We start from the raw sequence: 21,497 nt of genomic DNA, 5'->3' as shown, positions 1-21,497 counted from the left end.
GATCCACCCGCCTCGGCCTCCCAAAGTGCTGGGATTACAGGCTTGAGCCACCGCGCCCGGCCTATGTTTACATTTTAAAGTGAAAAGTTTCCAAAACTTGAAAAGAATCAGATGGTTAACCCTCAGGGACACCCACCCACCTTCTAGATTTCTGATAAGTCTTTCTCATACTAGATGCCGTTAAAACTTTAAGCAAAATAAAGTTGAGAACCCATTTAGGTTCCTCAGTTAAAAATGTTTATGTTGTCCGTGAAACCTAAATACCCTCACTGTCTCGCAGAATATACCTTGGGAAGTAGAACAAAGAGCCATATGTATGTGGGGCGGGGACCCCTTCCTTTCATGATTGCATTTTTTGTTGTTTTTGAGACGGAGTCTTGTTCTGTCGCCAGGCTGGAGCGCAGTGGCACAATCTCGGTTCATTGCAACCTGTCTCCCAGGTTCAAGCAATTTCCCTGCCTCAGGCTCCTGAGTAGCTGGGACTACAGGTGTGTGCCACCACACCCGGCTAATTATTTGTATTTTAGTAGAGATGGGGTTTCACCATGACCGGGATAGTCTCGATCTCCTGACCTCGTGATTCACCCACCTTGGCCTCCCAGAGTGCTAGGATTGCAGGCATGAGCCACCGCGCTGGCCCCCACCTCCACCTTTTTTTTTTTTTTTTTTTTTTTTAAAGTATTTCAAAAACAAAGTGTCAAGGTGCGATCATGACTCACTGCAGCCTCGACCTTCTAGGCTCAAGTGATCCTTCCTCCTCAGCCCCCCAAGTAACCACAGGCATGTGCCCCCACAGTCAACTTAATTTTTTATGTTTAGTAGAGGTCTCACTACATTGCCCAGGCTGGCCCGAAACTGCTGGGATCAAGTGATCCTCCCAGCTTGGCCACCGATGGGCTGGGATTACAGGTGTGAGCCACGGCACCCAATCTTTTTTTAAATTTTAATTTTGACTTTTTATTTTGAGACAGGGTCTGACTCTGTCACCCAGGCTGGAATGCAGTGGCGCAATCACGGCTCACTGCAGCCTCCACCTCCCTGGGCTCAGGTGATCCTGTTGCCACAGCCTCCTGAATAGCTGGGATTACAGATGCCTGTCACCATGCCCAGGTAATTTTTGTAGTTTTTTTTTGCCTAGGCTGGTTGCTAACTCCTGAGCCCAAGCGATCTGCCTGCTTCAGCCTCCCAAAGTGCTGGGATTCCAGGCGTGACCTAAGATTAAATCTTAACTCCATGTAGAATATATGAATATGGTCCCATGAGAATTGAAAACACCCACGGCGGCTTCAGTTCTCCTTTGACTTCGCTTTTTACCAATATGCAACTTTCCTTCTCTCTCCAAGGAATTAGTGAGTTTGATTTAGGAGTATCTTTTTCTGGGCATTGACAAGCATACATGGTCTTAAAAACCTCGTGATACCAGTTTCTCTGTGTTTCCATATATGTTATTGAGTACAGGATTCTGGACTGCTGTCCCTTGCTCAGCAGGTGGGAGATATTTCATGACTGCATACAGATCAGCCTTCTTTTCTTTCTTTCTTTTCTTTTTTTTTTTTTTTGAGACAGAATCTTGCTCTGTCACCCAAGCTGAAGTGGAGTGGCATGATCTTGGCTCATGGCAACCTCCGCCTCCCAGGTTCAAGCAATTCTCCTGCCTCAGCCTCCCGAGTAGTTGGGATTACAGGCATGTGGCACCATGCCTGGCTAATTTTGTATTTTTTGGTAGAGACAGCGTTTTGCGATGTTGGCCAGGCTGGTCCTGAATTGACTTCAGGTGATCCGCCCAACTTGGCCTTCCAAAGGGCAAGGATTACAGGCTGAGCCGCCTGGCCCAGTGCCTTTTCAATTGCTACATAGTACTGATTGCTATTAAGTTACTTCTCTAATCCCCACTGATAGATACTTAGTGCAAAATATTGGAAACAGTTGCAGACAGCCCTGGGCATCTTGAATTGTGTGTAAGCTCCAGACCTTTTCTCTGGGTTTATCACCCCGAGGAAGAACTGCTGGCTGGTTATAGGGTGCGTGCACTTACATTGTTATTAGAAAATGTCAAATTGTCCAATTTACACTCCTGACAGTCCAAATGGGGGCGTGCCCACACCCCTGCGTGGTCCAGCACACAATGAATGCTCATTTTGTGAAGTCACAGGGTCAAACCTTTCTGCTTGCCGGGTCCCCCTTAATTATTGCAACATTCTCAAGAGGCGGGTAGATTGGGTACGGCTACCATCATCATATCCATTGCACAGTTGGAAACTGAGGTTCAGCGAGGTTGCTTTGCTAGAGGGCAACCATACTGAGGCATAGGGCCCGGCTGAGCTTTGAACCCAGCTCAGAAAGCACTGAACCTCGTTGTCTCCCATACATTTTAGAGAACTCTGGGAGAGAAACCCTAACTTTATTTGGAAGGCCTTGCCCCTTGGCAAAGGTTTTTCGATTGTGATGGATTGCCGGTGGGGGCGGGGCGGAAGCGCTTTCTGCTTTACCTTATATTTATCCTGTTCTCGGTTCTCCTCCTCTGCAAAACGGATTGCTACGCCTCCTTGCTTGGCACTTTGCAAATTGGGGAACGCTACGCCCACATTCCGGCCACGGGTCTCGAACTTCCAACCCCCACGTCACCGGCCGGTGCTGAAGCTGTGCTGGGTCTCACGTACTCAGCAGCCGCCTGATAACCAGGGCGGGGCCCGGAGCTGGGGGCAGTGATTGGCACCGGCCCCAGCCTGTCCGCGCCTTGGGCTGACCCCGCAAGCCAATACTTGCTCCTCTCTGTGCGGTCGTTGGGCGGGCCCTGAGGGTCCCTTGTCAATCCGGGGCCCAGCCGCCGTCGGCTTGGTCGCGGGCGACTTGGCTGGCGTGAGCCATCTCCAATGAGAACGGAGCCGGTCAGCGGGCACGTGGGTGGGCGCCGGCGTGTCCTAGCCGGTCTGCCAATGAAGAGGCGAGGCCGGCGTTTGCTCCCGCCCAATCGTGGCGCACGGTGGGCGGGCCGTATGGTGTTGATGGGCCCGGCTGAGGGGAGGGGCGGAGCTGTCAGCACTGGCCAATGGGCGCGCGGGCGTGGGTCCGGCAGCCAATGGCAGCCGGGGCGGAGCTGGCGCGCGGCCTTATAAGCCCCCCCTCGGGGCGCTCGCGGAGGGCTCGGCCGCCAGCAACCGAGCGGGGCCCGGCCCGAGCGGGGCCTGGGGGTGCGACGCCGAGGGCGGGGGAGCGCGCGCCGCTGCTCCCGGACCGGGCCGCGCGCGCCGCCTCAGGTGAGCCCGCGGGGAGGCCGCCCGGCCGCGTCCGAGCGCGGACCCCGCCGCCATGGCCGCCCCCGCGTCGTGGCGCGGGGCTGCGGGCGCGCCCGGGACTCGAGGCCCAGGCCTCGGGCGCGGCCTGTTCGGGCCGGGCCTCGCGCTTTGTCCGGGCCGGCGGGGCGGTTGGGGGCGTTAACCGCCCGGGCCGGGGGCGCCCGCGGGCTTTCGGGCGGGGGCGGCGGGGCCGGACAATGGCGGGGCGCGCCCAGGGGCGGGAGCGGGGGGCCCCTTCCCGGGCCGGGGGCGCGCGGGGGGCTGGGCCCAGACGGCCCCGCCGCCCCGCACAAAAGATGACAGCGTGGGTGGCCCCGGCGGGGCCCTTTTATCACCCAGAACAACCCTCAGCCTATTATTATTATTTTTTAAAGAAAGCAAGAAAAAGAAAAAAAAAAAAAACCCCAGTCCCTGGGTAACCCCCGCCTGCGTTTCTGGCCCTTGGGGCACCAGAGGGGCTAAGTGGAAGCCCCCCAGCCGGACGCCCAGGGGTGCCCCCTAAATGCCTATCATTCCTCCTGCACTGCCCCCACCCCCGATCAACCTGCTGTGGATTGGTGGCTTCCAAACTTGCCCCCCCCAACGTCCCCGAAACCCCCCACCCCCGTAAGCATATGCAATCTGGATTTTAGAAAAAAGCAATCATCTTGCTATGCGATGGCAGCCTCCACGAGTCTCCCCGTCCCTCCCCCTTCCAGCCTCATCGCCATCTCGAACGAAGCCCCCTGCTCTATAGAAATGAATTGAGGAGTTGCTTCCGCGGAGACCCCTTTCCTGCGTCCCCCGTGGACACCCCCTTGGGAGCTGAGGACGGGCTCGCTCTGAAATCTGCTTGACCTGGGGTTTGCCAGGGCCCGGGGTCTGCGCTCAGTGGTGGCCATGACATCAGGCAGGACGGGGTTTCTGTCCACCTAGGGACGGTGGAAGGTTTTAAGGGGCCTGTTCCCCCCCGCACCCCGTGGCCCGTGGAGGCACGGACTGCTTTTGGGTGCATCCTGTGTGTTTGCTTGGGGGAGGATGCTTTTGTTTTAATAATCCGCCAGCACCTTGTGGGGAAGTGTTTCCCGAGTTGTGAAACTAGTGAGAAGGTGGTTCAGCTCCCTGGAGCCCAGTGATCCTGTCATATGTGAAGAGCGTCTTTTTCCATGTGTTTGGGGGGGGGGCGGGCATGTATTACAGCAAGTTGATTTGGGTCCCGCCAGGGGCCCACACTGTCTTGGGGTCTCGATACTGGGCTGAATTTAAGGGATCGGTACCCTGCCCCACCCCTCTGCCTCAATGGCCACTTATCGGAATGCCCCATGGCTGGAGAATGCTCCTAAAAGCAGCCCCAGTCCTAAAGCGGGCTCGTTAGCTGACTCCTATGGGCTTTTATCACAGCCGAGCAAGAGCTAATGACTCCCCTAATTCCCCAATAATAGCTTCCTTATGAGCCACCAGGAGAGTTTGTCAACACACGGGGTCAGCCTTCTCCTGCAGCCCCTGCTGAAGCAGTGGGCAGCCTCTCTCCTCTTTGCGGTTTATTTTTTGAAACCCTGAAGGTCGGAGCGTGAAGCGGTGGTAGAGTCAACTTCTGATTATCTGAGCTGAGGATTTCTGGGACTTGCCATCTCCGTCTCTGTGTGTCTGATTGGACACCTGGCAGGTCTGGGCGCTCCCCCTCCTTGAGCCGGGGACACCAGGACGGGTCAGACTGTCCTGGCCTGGAGGAGATCGCTGCTGGGGAGGAAGAGGGGGCTACAGAGATTCTGCTGCGCAGATGGATGTTGGTGTACAGGCTGTCCTGTGTCAGGAGCTGCGGGTGCCTGCGTGTGCACGTGTGTGTGTGTGTGTGTGTGTGTGTGTGTGTGTGTGTGTGTAGTTCCTGAGACTTGAAATATGTATGTCTCGGTAACAATTTGCTCGCGTTTTCTGACCCTTTCCTCTTTGGGGAGGGGGCTGCTAAGATGGCGTTAACTACTGGTGCTTAAAGGTATAGCTGATCAGCCACTGCACAGCTCTCCGCCCGGCCTTTGTTGTACTTTTCTGTCTCGTGGAAGAGCCCCTTCCTCAGCCTCCTGCCCCGTCTTCAGTCCCTGTCCCGTCCTGCGGGAGCCCTCTGCGGTGGTCAGGGGTCATCCTGTGTCCTTCTCTCCCACCTGACCACTCTGCCTGTACTTTAATTCCTAATTTCTGTGTCTCCTCTGCTGGTTTCCTGCCCCTGTTTGTCCTGTGCCCCACCCACTCCCCGGATGAGCTGGGGAGGAACCTCAGCCCCGGGGAGCCCCTCTGTCTGGGTTCCATTTGACCCCTGTGGGGACGGGTGTTGGGGTCATTCGCTCACCTGGCCTCACCTGGCCTCGGGCTGTTGCCTTTCAAGTGCTGAGTGCCTTGCAGGGATAGGTTGGGAGGAGTCCCTGGCTCCTGTGGGTTTAGAGTGTAGTGGGGGAGAGGGTGTGCTGACTGCCCAGAATCTGGTCACTGCCCAGATGGAATGGTGGTAGGCCGTCTGCTGCCCTCAGGCCCAGCTCAGGGAGCAGGCAGGACGAGGCACCACCGATGGGGGCTGAGATGCCTGAGGTGCCGTCCAGGAGCATTTGTAGGTGGCTTTCTTCCCCGGATCAGGGAGCAGAGTTGGGGGTCAGAGCTGGGTGACCTTGGGCCAGTCACTTGCTTGGGAACAAAGGAGGTCAGAGCGCACTAAATCTTTCCAAGCCCACTGGTCAGGAGGGGTTCAAGAGCTGATGAACGAGGTGGGGGCTGGTGGGGCACATGTGCAGCCCGCGCTGGTGACCACCAGGACACGTCCCCCGTCCTCACCCACAGCCTTGGCCTGGGCTCCTGGCTCAGCTCCAGGGAGCTGCCATGAGGCAGCTCGGTGGGGCCTGCAGATGCCGTAGCCTTCCCCCTCCCTGCCCCAGGGGCCTCCTCTCCTGGCTTAGGGTGCTGGACAGGGGAGCAGGGGCCCGGCCCGAGCTCCATTCTCATCTGGTGGTCTTGGACATCTCTAGGTCTCTGCCCTCCATCCCACTCCCTGCACAGGCTTCAGAGGTGGAGAGACTTAGATTCCGATCCCTCCTCTGAGGCGGTCACTTCCCCTCTCTGGGCCTTGCTTTCTTCATCTGTAAAATGGGTGTAATGGGAAAACCTCCCTCCTGGGTGGTCGTGAGGATCAAAGGGGGTAAAAGGCACTGAAGCTTCACGGGGCGCCAGGAGCTCTGAGTTCTGAGCGGTTCATTACACTGCAGGGCCCTGCTGTCCTGTCAGGGTCTCCCCACCTCTGCCCTCTCAACATTATGGGCTGGGACATTCCATGGTGGGGCCGTCCTGGGTGCTGTAGGGTGGGTGTGAGTGACATCCCTTGTCTCCACCCAGCAGAGCCTAGCAGCACCTTGTCCCCTAAGTCGTCCCCAAAATGCCCCTTGGGAAGCATTGTTGCCCCCCAGTGAGAACCTCGGACTTGGCCGTGAGCCCTGCAGCAGCTCGTGTTGTGCTGTGACCTTGATGTGCCTCAGTTCCCTATGCCTCCTCCCGCCTCACCCTTTAACAGTGAGTGGCTCCTATTCGCAATTTGTCCTGGCCACACTCCTCCCTTGTCCAGATTCTCTGTGACTGTTCCTCTGTCCTTCCAGGGTAGCAGCTTCCACCTGAGAGGCGAGGAGCACCCCACAGAACCCCCCAGCTTCCCTGCACTGAGGGGCAGTCCAGCACCTGTGGGGTCTTCCTGGCTGCTCTCTGGCCTCTGGGCTCTGACAGGTCCCTGCCCAGGGTTGCTTGGCTGCCCCCAGAGGTGGCACTTCCACACATCCCTTCACCAGAGCCTGACCTGTCAGTTTGCTGCACAGTTTTCTTGCAATCCATTGTAGAATGACTCACCTCTTTGATCTTGGCCTCTTCCTGAACAGTAATGTCCCCAAAGCCGTGGGACGTTAATGTGCTGGTTGCACATACTTTTTTTTTTTGAGACCGAGTCTTACTCTGTCGCCCAGGTTGGAGTACAGTGGCAAGATCTCGACTCACTGCAACCTCTGCCTCCTGAGTTCAAGCGATTCTCCAGCCTCAACCTCCCGAGTAGCTGGGATTACAGGCGCCCACCACCATGTTCAGCTAATTTTTGTATTTTTAGTAGAGACGGGGTTTCACTATTTGGCCAGGCTGGTCTTGAACTCCTGACCTCAAGTGGTCTGTCCACCTCGGCCTCCCACAGTGCTGGGATCACAGGGGTGAGCCACCGCACCCGGTCACGCTGCGCATACTTTTACTAATGCACATTCGAATGAGCTTAACCATTATATTAAAAGAAAACTTGCGTCTTCCCAAATACTGAGGCAGGAGTGGATTGATGAATTGATGTTTTTGGTTTTTAGACAAATTGATTTTCAAGCTCACTCCGTGTGTGACTTGGCCTGTTCTGGGGTGCTGGGCTTGGTCTGTCCATTCTCTCCTGGAGAGCCTGGAAAACGGCCTTCCCTGGGGGAGCGGGGAACATGGCAAGTCTCTACCTCCTGCTTGGTTTTGCTGTGAACCTAAAACTGCTCCTGAAAACAAATTATATTTAAAAAAAAGTAATAGCTGGCTGGGTGTGGTGGCCGACACCTGTAATCCCAGCACTTTGAGAGGCTGAGGCTGGCAGATCACCTGAGTCAGGAGTTTGAGTCCCGCCTGGCCAGCATGGTGAAACCTCGTCTCTACTGAAAATAAAAAAAACATTAGCTGGGCACAGCAGTGCGCACCTTTAGTCCCAGCTACTTGGGAGGCTGAGACAGGAGAATTGTGCTGAGATCGCGCCACTGCACTTCAGCCTGGGTGACAGGCCAGACTCCATCTCAAAAAATATGTATATAATAATAAAATAAAAATTAAAAAAAAAAACTGGCCAGGTGCGGTGGCTCATACCTCTCGTTCGAGCACTTTGTGAGGCTGAGGTGGGCAGATCACTTGAGGTCAGAAGTTTGAGACCAGCCTGGCCAACATGGTGAATTCCTCTCTCTACAAAAATACAAAAATTAGCTGGGTGTGGTGGCACGGGAGGCTGAGGCAGGAGAATTGCTTGAGCCCGGGAGGTGGAGGCTGCAGTGAGCCAAGATGGTGCCATTGCACTCCAGTCTGGGTGACAGAATGATACTCTGTCTTAAACAAACAAACAAAAAAAGTTACAGGAGTAAAAACCAAAAAAACCCAAAAGATCTTTCCCTGCTCAGAACCTTCCAGCGGCTTCCTATTGTCCTTGGGAAAAATTCCGGACCCCTGCGTGTGGCCCCTTTGCTCTGTCATCTGTGGCCTTGTTCTTCCTTCCCTCCCTCCCGTTCTCCCCTTCTGGCCTGCTCCTTTCCCGGCACGGCCGCCTTCCCTGCCCCACCTTCCCTGCGCCGCCTTCCCTGCCCCAGGACCCGTGTACTTGTGTGCCTGCCGTCTGGGGCTCTTGCCACGCAGCGGCTTCCTTCTCACTCCATTCACCTCCCCTCCCTGCCGCTCCTCCTTTGCTTGTTGCACGATCAGAGCTGAGTATTAATCTGTTTATGTATCTGTTTGTTTCATCCACTAGGGCAGGGGCTTTTTCTGGAAGGGCAGAGAGTACATATTTGTGGCTTTGTAAGCCAGAGGTCATCTCTGTCCTGACTGCTCTGCTTTGCCTTTGTAGCAAGAAAGCTCCTGTGGGCGAGTGTGCCTGTGTTTCAAATAAAACTTTATTTGCGGATACCGAAATGTGAATTCCATGCAATTTTCACATGATTAGACATTTTTCTTTTACTTTTCCCCCCCAATCATTAAAAAATGCCAAAACCATTCTTAGACTGCAGGCTGTACAAAAACAGGTGGTGGGCAGGATTGAACCTGTGGACAGTAGTTTGCAAATACCTGGCTAGGGTGTGGGCCACACCATGGAAAGCTATGGAAATGGCGTCAGCCTCGCGACCCCCCAGGACATAAGGCAGCTCCTGGGACACAGTGGATGTTCAGTGGACATTCCTTGTGGAATGGATTTTTTTTTTTTTTTTGAGACAGAGTCTTGCCCTGTCACCCAGGCTGGAGTGCAGTGGGGTGATCTCGGCTCACTGCAACCTCCACCTCCTGGGTTCAAGCAGTTTTCCTGCTTAAGCCTCTCGAGTAACTGGGATTAGAGGTGTATGCCACCATGCTTGGCTAATTTTTGTGTTTTTAGTAGAGATGGGGTTTCGCTGTGTTGGCCAGGCTGGTCTCAAACTGACCTCAAGGGATCCACCCATCTCGACCTCCCAAAGTGATGGGATTACAGCTGTGAACCATCGTGCTTGGCCTGAATGAGTGAATTTGTATCTTTCCAACTTCAAAGCATTTATAGAGTCATACTCCAGACTTTAAAAAAAAAAAAAAAAAAAGGCCGGGCGCGGTGGCTCAAGCCTGTAATCCCAGCACTTTGGGAGGCCGAGGCGGGTGGATCACGAGGTCAAGAGATGGAGACCAGCCTGGTCAACATGGTGAAACCCCGTCTCTACTAAAAATACAAAAAATTAGCTGGGCATGGTGGCACGTGCCTGTAATCCCAGCTACTTAGGAGGCTCAGGCAGGAGAATTGCCTGAACCCAGGAGGCGGAGGTTGCGGTGAGCCGAGATCGTGCCATTGCACTCCAGCCTGGGTTAACAAGAGCGAAACTCCGTCTCAAAAAAAAAAAAAAAAAAAAAAAAAAAAAAAAAATGGGGCATGGCCAGGCGCAGTGGCTCATGCCTGTAATCCCAGCACTTTGGAAGGCCAAGGTGGTTGAATCACCTCAGGTCGTGAGTATGAGACCAGCTTGATCAACATGGAGAAACCCTGTCTCTAATGAAAATACAAAATCAACAGGGTATGGTGGTGCATGCCTGTAATCCCAGCTACTCGGGAGGCTGAGGCAGGAGAATTGCTTGAACTCGGGAGGCGGAGGTTTCGGCGAACCAAGATTGTGCCGTTGCACTCGAGCCTGGGCAACAGGAGCAAAACTCTGTCTCAAAAAAAAAAAAAAATTGGGTCATGGGTCGTTTTGAGGATCATTAAAATTGCCGGAATGTAAGAAAAATGTGATGCTGATATCCACCCAGACAGCTTCACAATAAAGGAGGAAAAAAGCTGATACAAACAGTGGAGGTCGGGGGAACACTTCACTGTTGGAGATGCTGGACTCTCTCGCCCTGGGGGGGTCACGTGGTCGCCTTTCTGTTACAACTCAGCAAGTGTCAGAACCGCATACTCGGCCTGAGGAGTTGAGTGTGACCTGGCAGGAACTGAGGGTTTATTTAAAAGGAAGACAGCATTGCACAATTTCACAAAGCTTTTGTTTTGTAAGCATCTGAACCCCCTCGTTACCAGTGCTAGCGCCCCCAACTGGAGGGGCAGGGAGTCGCAGACGGTGGTTTCTGCTCTCCCCGAGCACAGAAAGACTCATGAGCAAGGTGGCTTAGCCGCTGCACAGCTCAGCTTTGTAGAGTGAGTGGGCAGACGCCCGCCAGTGGCCATCAGTTCGTGGCCGAGCAGGGGACCGTGCCCGGCCACACTTCCTTTGTCTTGCTCTTCTTCTGGCTGACAGGCATTTTCTGAGCCAAGTGGGTCTTTGGCATCTTAGATTTGGGCCTGTCCCAGGAACGTTCTGACTTGTCAAGAAATCGTACCGTTAATTTACGGTCATGCTTTCTTTCCTTGATTGAAATAAACAATCTGGAGAGGTTTGCTCAGAATTTCTTGGCTTTCAAAAGTTGCCTTTTTTTCTTTTTCTTTCTTTCTTTCTTTTTTTTTTTTTTTTTTTTTTGCTTGCCCGCTGTCTCTGCCTGCTTCTCTCTCTCTCTCCCGCCCTTCCCCGCCTTTCATTTCTTTCTTTCTCTACCTCAGTGATCTCAGCGAACACGAGGGGATGGATGACAAGTTTGCCCAGCCGTCTCCGCCCCGCTGGCGGGCTGTGCCTCTTTGGCAGTGGCCAAGCGCGAAGTTGCTCTGTGGCTCTGGACTGGGATCGTGTTTGTTCAGTGGACAAAGGCTAAGAATCCCGAGGCCCACTGCCAATGCCCGCTGCAGCCCGGGGGCCCTCAGGTGCACAGCGACAGTCACTTGCACAGACGTGGCCCCGTTTGCCGGTAGGCGCAACCGCCGTTGCGTTTTTCAGGCAAGCCTGTGAAATGTGAGCCGAGGGCCTGGTGGCGGGATGTCCCCTGCACAGACCTCCCTTCAGCATTCATAGCTGGATTCAGGTGATGGCACCTTCCAGGCCGTGGGTGGTGGCGGTGGGCACGTTTTTGTTTTTGTGGCTGCCCTGGTCTCTGGGGAGGGAACATGGAGACAGATTATTTGTGTAAGACGAACCAGCCGTGGATTCAGAGTCTCAGGTTGTGTGATGGGTCCCAGGGGTCCCTTCTGACCACAGAGCCAGCCTGAAACCACCCACAGGTGCTGTGGACTCTTGAGTCACGGCGGGATGGAAACGGACCGGGTCCTCAGCCAGGTCTCAGGACCGCAGCATGTCTGGGCAGCAACCCGGAAGCTGGCCAGCCCAGGCGCCCTGGCGACAGCTCTGGACACTCTGGCTGGGTGCCCTGAGTGAGGGGGCAGCACCCTGGGCTCCCTGCAATGCGAGCAGGACCCAAACCAGGCTGCTGGACCGGGCGGTTGCATCATTTTGCCATTGTCCCTCTCTCTCCTAAAATCTTATCTGTCAGACAGAGTCAGCTGTAAGCAGAGCACGCCTCCTGTCTTGCAGCCGGGCTGCGTGGATCTCATTATCTTGGTCATGAGAGAGAGGAGTGCCATCTCTAGCATGCGCCTGAGTAAAGCCCGTGGAAATTAAACTGCTATTCACCGCTCTATTCCAACTGCTTCCCCTGGGAAGGGTAGGGACAAGGTGGAGGAAGTTGCTCTCCTGACACCCCTTAGAACATAAGGCATCTTGGCCAGGCACGGTGACTCATTCCTGTAATCCCAGCACTTTGGGAGGCTGAGGTGGGTGGATCACCTGAGGTCAGGAGTTCAAGTCTAGCCTGGCCAACATGGCAAAACCCCGTCTCTACTAAAAATACAAAAATTGGCTGGGTGTGGTGGCGGGTGCCTGTAGTCCCAGCTACGTGGGAGGTTGAGGCAGGAGAATTGCCTGAACCCGGGAGGCGGAGGTTGTGGTGAGCCGAGAACAACCTGGGGTGGTGTACTCCAGCTTGGGCAATGGAGTGATAGGGTCAGACTCCGTCTTGAAGAAAAGAACATAAGGCATCTTGTGTTACTGTCTGGGCTGGAGTTGGTGGAAGCCACAGAATTTTCTTGGCCCCTCCAGCCGTGGGTGTCCTGTGTACCCCAGAGGAAGAGCAGAGCCTGGTTCTCAGCTACAGCTTAAAGGGCAGCAGCATTCATCAGAACAGCTCCTGTGTGTTGCTGTGCCTGTCGCTGGCCCAGTGAAGGCAGGACGGATGGGCTGCAGCCAGCAGGTGTGGTCAGGCCCAGGCTGGAGCGTGGTCACTGGGAGCTCGGGAGGCATGGCTGTAGTGGGCCACACCTTGAGTTCCTCTGAGTGGGTTTGCGTTGTCCAGCTCTGAGTGACAGCTGTCAACTTCATGCGTGCCTGGTCAAGGGCTCAGGGTGGCCAGATGACCAGTGTCTCCTGCCCGCAGGGCTTCTTGGTGGAAGGAGATGGGGAGGAGCTGCCAAGAATGCTAGAAGCCAAGCCCAGGGGCTGGACGGCTGGAACCCAGCACTGCGGGAAGCAGAGGCGGGGGGATCGCCAGAGGCCGGGAGCTAAAGACCAGCAAGGGCAACATGGCAAGACCCATCTCTACAAGCATTAGAACAAGTTAGCCAGATGTGGCTGTATCTGTAGTCCCAGCTACTTGGAGGCTGAGGCGGGAGGACTGCTTGAGCCCGGGAGTCTGAGCCTGCAGTGAGCCATGACTGTATTACTGCTGTCCAGGCCAGGCCACAGAGCAAGACCGTATCTCAGAAAAAACAGAAAACTAAGCCCAGGGAAGCACAGGGCAGGGCAGTGCGCAGGGGGCTTCCTGGAGGAACTGCTGTGTGCACAGAGCCTGGCCTGCGGTGGCAGTGTCACAGACGACTGTGAGTTTGGGAGCAGAGGGAGCAGGGAGGGGACTTGGGGCTGTGGCCTGGGAGCCCCGAGAGCGATGGGGTCAGGGTGAAGCCCAGCTGGCATGCGGCAGGCAGCTGGGCACCCAGGTTCTGCGGTGTCTCTGGAGGCTCCCTGGAACCAGCGTGGTCCTCCAGGAGCTCACAGTCTAGCTGGCCAGTCTAGAAGCCATTCCCGTCACCAGGGAGAGCCGCCTCATGGTTGCCTGACCACTGGCTTTGGTGTGCCCACCAGGTTCTGAGTTTTCTAGGACAGCCTCCGTTAGAGATCATCCTGTCATTCAAAAAAAAAATACTTTTATTGGAGATATCATTCACATACTGTAAAATTCATCTCTTGAAACTTTGCAGTTCAGGCTGGGCACGATGGCTCATGCCTCCAATTCTGGCACTTTGGGAGGCTGAGGTGGGCAGATCACTTGAGGCCAGGAGTTTGAGACCAGCCTGAGCAACATGGTGAAACCCCATCTCTAGTGAAAATAAAAAAGATTAGCCAGCGTGGTGGCAGGCATCTGTAATCCCAGCTACTTGGGAGGGCGGGGCATGAGAATCACTTGAACCCAGGGGGTGGAGGCTGCAGTGAGCCGAGATCATGCGACTCCACTCCAGCCTGGGTGACAGAGTGAGACCCTATCCCCACCCCCCCAAAAAATTATACAATTGAGTGGTTTCTAGTACATTCACACAGTTGTGCAACCATCACCACTTTCAAACTCTAGAACATTCCTGTTATTACTCAAAGACACCCTGTCCCCACCAGCGCTCACTCTCCATCCCTCCCCCATCCCCAGGCACCCCCACACCCCTTTCCTGTCGCTGGGTCGACCTGTCCTGAACATTTCATAGAGATGGAGTCACATGCTGTGTGGCTGTTGTGTCTGGCTTCTCTCAGTGGGGGTGGCGTTATCCACGTGCATCCACGCATGGCCCATGTCAGAGCCTGGTTCCTTTTCTTTCTTTCTTTCTTTCTTTCTTTTTTTTTTTTGAGATGGAGCCTCTGTCACCCAGGCTGGAATGCAGTGGTGCAATCTCGGCTCACCTCTACCTCCACCTCTCTGGTTCAAGCGGTTCTCCTGCCTCAGCTTCCCGAGTAGCTGGGATTAGAGGTACCCGCCACCATGCCCGGCTAATTTCTGTACTTTTAGTAGAGATGAGGTTTCACTACGTTGGTCAGGCTGGTCTCGAACTCCTGAGCTCAGGGGTTCCACCCGCCTCTGCCTCCACAAGTGCTGGGATTCCAGGCGTGAGCCACTATACCCGGCCTACCTTGCCCCTTTCATTGCTGCACCCTGTTCCCCTGGGCTGAAGGGCCTTCTTTTGTTTATTCATTCATCTCAGTGGGCATTTGAGTTGTTTCTCATTTTTCTAGCCCCATCCCCTCCCTGGCCCATTGCAGAGCTCAGGAATTCCTGTGCTGCACCATGCAGATTGGGGGCCCAGCTGGCCCGGAGCAAAGACCGCATAGAAACTATTTGTGGGGCTGTCTTAGGGGCTGGGCTGGGGTGGGGAGGTGTAGCTTGGTGGAGGCTGGGCCATAGATGGGCTTCGAGGCACAGTGGCCTGGCTGGCCTGCAGGGGCGCACAGGTGCCCTGTGAGGACGCAGGGTCTGCGCTCCAGGTCGTTAGTGGTGAGTCTGGGTCACCGGCCTCCTCTCTGCGCTGTGCTGTGCTGCCTCCAGCGTGAGCTGGACCAGGTCCCATTCAGGCATGCGCCCCAGCCATTGGGGCACATGCAGCCACAGGGCTGCACAGAGCCTGGCCCATTGTGGAAGTGTCCATGCAGCCACAGGGCTCCCGTGTCCCTGCTCCACAGAGCAGCGTGGCCCCAGCTTACCACAGCTCTGCCCTGCCCTCTGCTGTGTCCTCTAAAGTCACCCCTGGTGCGCAGGACCCCTGAGTCTACCACATGGGGCCCGATGGCTGTCCTACCCTTCCCTGTCCCGTTGTTGGTGTCGCCCCATTGAGGTGGACTCTTACTCTGTCACCCAGGCTGGAGTGCAGTGGTGTGATCTTGGCTCACTGCAGCCTCCACCTCCTGGGTTCAAGTGATTCTCCTGCCTCATCCTCTTGAGTAGCTGGGACTACAGGTACTCGCCACCATGCCCAGCTAATTTTTGTATTTTTAGTGGAGACAGAGTTTCACCATGTGGGCCAGGCCGGTCTCAAACTCCTGACTTAGTGATCTGCCCTCCTCTGCCTCCCAAAGTGTGGGGATTACAGGTATGAGCGACTGCATGAGACCTAAAGGTGATGCATTTTCTAAGGCAGCACGGTCCAGTGAGGACCCAGAGCAAAGGCTGGGTCTGAATTTTCTGACAGCTGAGTTAAAAGCTGAAGAGAAGGCCGGGCGCGGTGGCTCAAGCCTGTAATCCCAGCACTTTGGGAGGCCGAGGCGGGTGGATCACGAGGTCGAGAGATCGAGACCATCCTGGTCAACGTGGTGAAACCCCGTCTCTACTAAAAATACAAAAAATTAGCTGGGCATGGTGGCGCGTGCCTGTAATCCCAGCTACTCAGGAGGCTGAGGCAGGAGAATTGCTTGAACTCAGGAGGCGGAGGTTGCGGTGAGCCGAGATCGCGCCATTGCACTCCATCCTGGGTAACAAGAGCGAAACTCCGTCTCAAAAAAAAAAAAAAAAAAAAAAAAAAAAAAAAAAAAAGCTGAAGAGAGGGTGGGCATGGGAATCCCAGCACTGTAGGAGGCTGAGTGGATCACCTGAGGTCCGGAGTTTGAGACCAGCCTGACCAACATGGCGAAACCCCGTTTCTACTAAAAATACAAAATTAGCTGGGCGTGGTGGCAGACTCCTGTAATCTCAGCTACTTGGGAGGCTGAGGCTGGAGAATTATGCCGCTGCGCATCAGCCTGGGCAACAAGAGTGAAACTGTGTCTCAAAAAAAAAAGGTAAGAGAGGGACGTGGGAAATGAATTATAATAGCTTATTGCATTGAGCCCAGTATACCCCCAGTGTTACCACTTCAGCATGTAGTCGTGAAAACTGTTGGGGAGTTGCTTCACACTCGTGTTCGTGGTGCTGTCTTTGACATTATTGTGTGTTTTCCCTGAGAGCTGACCCTACACCGTTGATGATTTGGGGAGGGCCCTGGCCCCAGATGCACCGGGCGTGGTGCCAGCCTGGATGCTATAGATGGGGGGCCTGGTGCTTAGCAGACCAGAGCCCATGTCCCTTCCTGCCACCCCACCCCCTCCCACCCCCCACCCCCGTTCCTGCCTCCACCTACTCCAGGCAGGAAAGGTTCTGACGGTGTCTGGCTGGGGAGACGAGGCACACCTGACATTCAGCAGCGATGGTAGGAGGCGCTGTGGCAGGTGCGGCTGAAGCAGAGCCAGGCTGTCTGGCGGGGTCCTGGGCCTGACCTCCCTGTGGACCCTTGCCTGCAGCCTCTCGCCTCTGCCAGGGAGCAGTGAACCGTGTGCTGGTCCTGGGGGCCACGGGGTCCTGGCGGCCCAGCCCTGGCAGCACCTCGGGCATTGTGGCTGATTGGGAGGCGTGGGGCTGGCGGGGCTTAGGAGGTGCTTAGCCCTGAGGAAGTGTTTCCGGGAAGAGAATGGCAGGAAGTTGGAGTGCTGCTTTGGCTGTCAGAAAGCCCAGAAGAGAGACTTGTGGATCAACACAGCTCGGGAATAATATCCTAGAGCCACAGGCGGCTTCAAAGGGCTTGTGTGATCAGGGTGGGATTGTGAGAACATGGGCAGGAGGAGATGGGCACCGGAGGCTGCTGCCCACGCACCTGGCCCCTGGGCTCAGAGCCACCTCTCCTGGGTCTGTGTCTGTATTTCCACAGCTGGGGTAGCTCTCCGGTCTCCGATTCCAGGCTGGGTGAGGTTAACTGAGTTCCTATGTGAAAACCCCTTGGTGAAGTAGTTCTGACTCCAGGGGCAATTCTGTCTCTTAAGGAACGCCTGGCCACAGCTGGGGATGTTTGCGATGGTCAGGATTTGGGAGTGCTCCTGGCGTGGGGCGGGTGGAGGCCAAGGACACTGCTCAGCACCCTGCAGTGCCCAGGGCGGCCTCATCCCAGGGAGGGCTCAGGCCAGCGTCCACTGAGCAGAGGTTGAGGCCCCAACCCAGAGCGGCAGTGGCCAGGTGGGCCCTGGGAGGTAACAGTAACAGTTTTTCTCTGGGCTTGTTTCTTTTCTTGACTATGAATAGACCTAGTTGTGCTAGAAGTTTCTAAAATCTTTCTCCATTCCAAGGTAGCTTAGGATGTATTGTGTATTTGTGCTGGGAAGGAAGTTAAGGAGCCGTGGAAGCGTGATCATAAAGCAACTTGAAAATAGTCGTTTTTGCGGCCTCTTTATTATAATGGGGCAGCCAGGTGGGTTGACCAGGGTTTTATGGGCCAGGAAGCAGGCGTGGGGGTTTCTGGGGGAGGCTGGACCCGAGGCAGCATTGACCCCAAGACCAGAACTCTGCGTCTCCCCTGTTCCGGCCTGTTCCAGCCTGTTCCGTATGCCCTGTTAGGTTTTCTGCTCCGGTGAACTTGGGGTTTATTGGGGAGTGACAGATCCGGAGAACGTGTTCCCTTGCTGAATGGCACCACTCGGGCCCCTGGGAGGGCTCAGGGTGTGACTGGTTCTCGCAGATGCTCTGCTTTTGGTGAGAAGGATTTGGTTACATTCTGTGCCCCTGGGCTGTCCCCTGGCTCACGCACAGGTGTCCCTGCTGCAACCCCACTTCTCAGGGTACCAGATGCCACTGCCCAGGAGTTAGTAATATACCTGGGGGTCCAGGGCCTGCTCTGTGAAACCCAAGGTCTCACTGAACTAATTAATTTGGCCTTCAGCCAAAGGGAGGGCTGCAGCCTCAGGAGCTGCTGGCCGAAGTGGCTGCTACCCGAACAGGCTTTCTAGAGGGATGTTCATTAGAAAGATCATTTGTTTTATGGTAGAAAAATCAGCAATGACAGGCTGGGTGTGGTGGGTCACGCCTGTTATCCCAGCACTTTGGGAGGCCGAGTCAGGTGGATTGCCTGAGGTTAGGAGCTCCAGACCAGCCTGGCCAACAAGGTGAAACCCCGTCTCTACTGAAAATAACAAAAATTAGCCAGGCACGGTGCTGAGTGCCTGTAGTCCCAGCCACTCGGGAGGCTGAGGCAGGAGAATCACTTGAGCCTGTGAGGCGGAGGTTGCAGTGAGCGGAGATCATGTCACTGCACTCCAGCCTGGGTGACAAGTGAGACTCTGTCTCTTAAAAAAAAAAAAAATCAGCAATGACAGTGAAGTGAAATCAAAACAGTCCAAGCTGCCGTCATCTCCAGGGAGCTTCCAAGGTCTCCGCTCCATCCATGTGCATGCTTGGGAGGGGCCTCCGTGGGCTCCAGGCGGCTGTTTGCGGGGTGGTGGGGTGTTCTTGCTCTGTGAGGCTGAGACTCCCGGGTGCAGACCTTTGATGCCATCTGGTGACGGACAGGCAGAGGGCCCTGCTGTGCAGGCTGGGGCTGCCATGGGAGGCTTGCAGCTGAGTGTGGTGAGGACGGAATCAAGGGGTGGCCCCCGTGCGCTGTGCCAGGTGCATGGTGGTCTGAGCATGACAGGAGGCCTGGGGGCCGGGTGCGCAGAGGAAGCCCGCGTGGTGACCGGATGAGCCACGCCTGCTGGAACCCAGACCCGCCTTCACCGCCTGCAACGTTGGGCCAGGTCCGCTCATCCTGTGCGCAGTTGGTTTTACCCTGAGTCTCAGCACTGGCTCCGGGAGCGCAGCCTGGGAACGCAGGTCGGAACCGTCGGTCTCTAGCCAAGGCTGTGTGCATCTGGGGAAGCCACCCCGGAACCCCAGCCCTCCACCTCTGTGTGTTCTGCGCCAGCTGTCTCCTGGTTCTTCCCTCACTGTCTGGGCCTGGAGCAGCCCAGAAGAGAAACTGGATCTCTTTCAGCCTGAGCTGCTCTTTTAGCCTGAGCCGAAAGACATCCTCTTTGGAATAAGCTCCCCAGCCTGACTTGGACTGGTCCCCTCTCTGGTGCCCCCAGGAAGTAGTGACTGATTCAGGACTTGGTCCTGGTCTGACCTGCAGTGGGGCTGTGATGGGTCCTGTAGTGCCCCGTGTGCCAGTAAGCCCTAGCCATGGCGTTTACCAGGGGCAAGCATGTCTGTGGGCTCCCAGGGGCTTCCTGGACCACATCCAGGGCAGCACTTGGTTTGAAGTCTAGAGCTAGAGCTTGGCGTGGGACCGGAGCTCACGAACTCTGTCGGTGCCACTGACTTGGGGCAGTGTCTCCGTGTGCCTCCCTGCGGGGCGATGGCGAGGGTGAACGGTGATGGTCACTGAGCACTTGCCGTGGGGGCTCTTGGTCCCGGCTGCCAAGTACAAGCTTCAGGGGTGCTCCCCACGGTCAGCTGACTCTGCTCTCCCTGACAGCAGAAGACAGCGAAGGCACCTGCACCCTGCCACGGCAGGTCGCTGGGCACAGGGAAGGGCTCAGGAGGCCGTGTCCTCCAATGTCTCCATGTTGACTGCACCAGGCCAGGTGCTGAGGAGCCAGCAAGGAACACGAGAGGACAAGGGAGGGACTGGATTAGGGCCCTCAAGGGGCGGCGCCGCGTCAACTGGGGGAACAGGCAGGGCCGCGCCCAGCAGGTGACCTTCAGACACAGGCCGCTGCGGACGCCCGGCTGCTCACCTTCCAGGATCTGGGACAAGAGCGTGTTGTTCCCTTCCAGGGGAAGTGCAGGCGCCATGTGCGGAGGCCCTGAGGCGGATCGAGGTGCAAGTCACTGAGCTGGCAGGAGCAGAGACGGGCCGGAGGAACAGTGCCTGCCGCCTAGTCAGCCGGGAGGGGCGAAGCTGAGAGAAGCTCGGAGGCCCTGCTCTCAGAGATGTATGCATTTTTGTTTTTATTTTTTTGAGATGGAGTCTCACTCTGTTGCCCAGGCTGGAGTGCAGTGGTGCCATCTCAGCTCACCGAAACCTCTGCCTCCTGGGTTCAAGCAGTTCTCCTGCCTCAGCCTCCGGAGTAGCTGGGATTACAGACGAGCACCACCATGCCTGGCTAATTTTCGTATTTTTAGTAGAGACGGAGTTTCACCATATTGCCCAGGCTGGTCTTGAACTCCTGACCTCAGGTGATCCACCCACCTCGGCCTTGTAAGAGTTAAAGAAAGAGGAAAGAAACATACATGCAGCTGGCAGTTAAAGACAGGTTTTCTTTGGTTAAAACCTGAGAGGTGCTCCCGGCTGACTACAGTCAGAAACACTTTCTCTTATAGACTAAGAGTATATATTGGTTTTAGGCTGAGGAGGCGGATCACAAGCTTGGGATGTTTATGTGGGTGGAGAAGTTTATGGTGGGATTGGAGTCTCTTTGGGAGGAGGGGGATTATCTCTGGCTGGCATCTTCCCGGCTGGAGGGGGTTTATCTAGGGGCTGGCACGTCTCTGGTCACGGAGGAGTTTGGGATGTTTCTGATTGGAGATGTTATTTGTGGTTTATGGTCATGCTGACCCTAGCCATTAGGCTGATGCCTTTTGGATTTAGGCGGTTTTTTATTAAGGTGAACTTTTCTTTTCTTTTTTTTTTTTTTTTTTTTTTTTTTTTTGAGACGGAGTTTCGCTCTTGTTACCCAGGCTGGAGTGCAATGGCGCGATCTCGGCTCACCGCAACCTCCGCCTCCTGGGTTCAGGCAATTCTCCTGCCTCAGCCTCCTGAGTAGCTGGGATTACAGGCACGCGCCACCATGCCCAGCTAATTTTTTTGGATTTTTAGTAGAGACGGCGTTTCACCACGTTGACCAGGATGGTCTCGATCTCTTGACCTCGTGATCCACCCGCCTTGGCCTCCCAAAGTGCTAGGATTACAGGCTTGAGCCACCTCGCCTGGCCTATTAAGGTGAACTTTTAAAATGACAGGCTTATCCAAGATGAGATGCTCCCGCTCTGTCAATGCAGACCCTAAGGCTATAAAAAGGAGGAGGGATGGCGTGTTCTTTCTGGCTACTTCCTGCTGACAAGGGGACGGACAGTTTTCCGGCCTTGGGTTGACTGCAGGAGCAGTGCCGCCTGCAGATGTTTTGGGGAGTTGTCTGTGAAATGACCATGATCCTCTCCGCTAAAAATCTTTGAAAAAGGTTGAATAGGCAGGGCAAGAACAGGAGTGCAGGCACCCAGGAAGGGGGCGCCCCGCGCTGGGATTCT

The 21,497-nt window shown here is 55.5% G+C and overlaps 1 protein-coding gene across 4 annotated transcripts in view; it reads left to right on the top strand.

Moving 5' to 3' along the window:
- The first annotated feature begins 3,139 nt into the window (after positions 1-3,139).
- KDM4B (lysine demethylase 4B) overlaps positions 3,140-21,497 on the top strand; it is a 181,708-nt gene continuing 163,350 nt past the window's right edge. For 2 of the 4 annotated variants that reach the window (XM_039465931.2, XM_039465928.2), the window contains exon 1: positions 3,140-3,257. The gene's annotated coding sequence lies outside the window, so the exon portion shown is untranslated. The remainder of the gene's footprint in view (positions 3,258-21,497) is intronic. The other 2 variants (XM_039465929.2, XM_074384759.1) reach the window with 1 other exon arrangement.

Source organism: Saimiri boliviensis, chromosome 14 (assembly GCF_048565385.1).
Source record: "Saimiri boliviensis isolate mSaiBol1 chromosome 14, mSaiBol1.pri, whole genome shotgun sequence".
NCBI lineage: Eukaryota > Metazoa > Chordata > Mammalia > Primates > Cebidae > Saimiri > Saimiri boliviensis.
This window is presented reverse-complemented; position numbering and strand designations above follow the sequence as displayed.